Source organism: Mauremys reevesii, linkage group 15 (assembly GCF_016161935.1).
Source record: "Mauremys reevesii isolate NIE-2019 linkage group 15, ASM1616193v1, whole genome shotgun sequence".
Taxonomy (NCBI): domain Eukaryota; kingdom Metazoa; phylum Chordata; order Testudines; family Geoemydidae; genus Mauremys; species Mauremys reevesii.
The window spans coordinates 39,629,145-39,631,772 of record NC_052637.1 but is presented as its reverse complement, the minus strand read 5'-3'; positions in this window follow the sequence as shown (position 1 = coordinate 39,631,772).

The following is a 2,628-nucleotide window of genomic DNA, read 5'->3' as shown; positions in this document are numbered from 1 at the left end:
TGTGAAACCAACGGCCTTTAAGGAACGCAGTATTGCCGTCACTTTCTGTAGGTGAGCCTCCCAGTCCCGGCTGAAGATCAGCCCATGGTCTAGATAAGCAGCCTCATAATCATTATGTGGCTGCAGGATTTTGTCCATTAGATGCTAGAAGGTGGCTGCTGTCCCATGTAAGCCAAAGGGCTTGGGTATCAACTTGAAGAGTCCCTGTGGCGTGGAGAAAGCAGTCTTTCCCCGGGGTGTTCTTGTCATGGGGAATCTGCCACTACCCCTTGGTTAGATCTAAGGATGTGATATACTGCACTTATCCTAGTCACTCCAGGAGGTTGTTTACTTGAGGCACTGGGTAGGCATCAAATTTTGTGACTTTACAAAAATCTATACAAAACCTGACCAAGCCATCAGGCTTTGGAACCAGTACTACTGGACTGTGCCATTCACTTTGAGACGCCGTAATGACCCAGCTTCCTCGTCCTCCCTAACTCCTCTCTGATTATTACTTGAACCTTTTTGGTAGGGGCTCTATAGGCTCTCTGACTACCTTCCCCGGCTCAGTCTCAGTGTGGTGGAGCATCACGGGCATTTGGTCTGGGACTTCCAAGAAGACATCCCTGAACACGTGGACCAGGAGGTTGGCCTGTCTCCTGTCCCAGGACCAGATGCTCCACCAGTTGCACCCTCATCAGCTTGTCCAGCTTCTGCTGCTGGATGATATCATATCTAGCATCTGCTGGCTCTGTTATTAAGCTGTGGCCAGGCCTCCTGCTTTTGTCGCTTGGTGGCTGCTTGCAGTTTGTTCTGTCGTTGTTGACCCTGCGACAGCTGTAGTGTCAAGGCCTGCATCAGCTGCTGCTGCTCTTGGGCTGTGGCTTCCTGGTCCAGGGCAGTGGCCTGCTGCTGGGTCAGTAATCGTAGTGCTTCCTTCTGAGGCTTCTATATCTGGGTTGTGGTTCTGTGGGGGACAGGACACAGCAACACTCCACTTCTAGTACCACGTGTGAGGCGATGTGACGGCACCCCTCCCCCACCCTCCGGCCAAGCACGGTGCAGCCCCTGGGCTCCCATAGCCCAGTGAGGCTGTCAGGCTAGTCCCGGTCCCAGGAGTCTGAAAACCCTTTCTCCACTCCCATGTCTGTCAGGGAGTTGGTAGGGGAACCCAGGCCCACCCACTCCCCTGGGTTCCAGCTCAGGGCCCTCAAGTTAGGGAAGAAGCAGGGTCAGGGTTCTTCAGCTCTGACAGTGCCCTGAGCTTCTTCCTACCTTCCCCTGGATCCCTGCAGGCTCGCCAGCCTATCGGTCAGTTCATCCCCTCCTGGGCCGTTGTCTCTGGGCAGCTCTTTTGTAGCTCGCTGGCAGGAGTTCTTTTCTCCAGCCTGTTCACTTCCCTGGTAGCTGCCCTGCCCCTCTGCTTCCCAGCCCTTCTATCCACCCTTTTGCTGTGAGGCTTCCAGTAGGTAAGTGCCTGTATTAACCTTTGTTACCTGGGCCAGTGTGGCCTCCATACACTCCATGACATTGTCTCTATAACATACTGTGTTGGAATGACAGACAAAGCTCTCCGAAACCAATGTGTGACTGTCATGATTAAGGTCTATTTCCATGATGGGTAAAACCAGGCTCCCAAATCTCAACACTGCCACACTTCAAAATCTGGTCAGCATTTTGTGGCTTGGGCCTAGCTCCAGTTATGGACTGGCTGGTCATTATCACCTTCAATCGATTGACCAGATTCTGTTCTCAGCTATATCAGTATAAGTTCTGAATCACTCCTCTGAAGTCAAAAGAGCAGCTACCTACCAATTTATGGCACTGTAACTGAGAACAGAATCTGGGCCAGTGTGAACACGTGTTCGTTGTCCAGATCCTCAGCTGGTGTAAATCAGCGTAGCTTTCTTGAAGTCAACTGAACTATAGCTACGTACACCAGCTAAAGATCTGGCCTAGATGTCCAAGGTTCCTGCTGGGAAATGGGAACCAGTTGAGATGAGAATGAACTGCCAGGTGATCATGCCAAGTCTTAAAATTAGTGGTGCCAAAGCAACAGGAGAAAACTGTTAAAAAAAAAATTAAGTGTAAGTCATTTCAGACGTCTCTGCAAGAAAACAAGGGAGAAGCTAACACAATGGCAAAAAAAAAAAAAAAACATGAAAAGATCCCACACAGGAGAGAAGGCTCCAAGAAAAATATGCTTTCAATCTAAAATACCAAGCCCTGGAAATGTTATTTGTGCTGATTTAAATGTGTTTGTTCGTCATGAAAGTCAGCAAAGCTGCTATGGATTTGTTTTGGGGGAGGAAGAGAGAAACACCAGAAGATGAAGCAAAGAAGCTGAACGTTTTCATCCCATTTCCCGAAGAGCTCCGACAGTGCATGCGAGCTCAGCCATTCTTCCACCACACAGGGCTTAGTTGCATAGCTCATTTATGGGGTGAATGAGAAGGCTAAAGTGGCAAATTAGGTATTGACAACTTCCAGAAGACTTTGGAGCTGTGACGTTATTCCACTCGTCTGAAGAAATCGGCAAACATTTGCAGAAAAAAATATAGTTCCTCTTTTGGCAAAAAAGAATGGCTCCAACTGAATTAACTTTCAAAACTGAAATTTAAGGATATTTTATTGGTCTGTTGGATG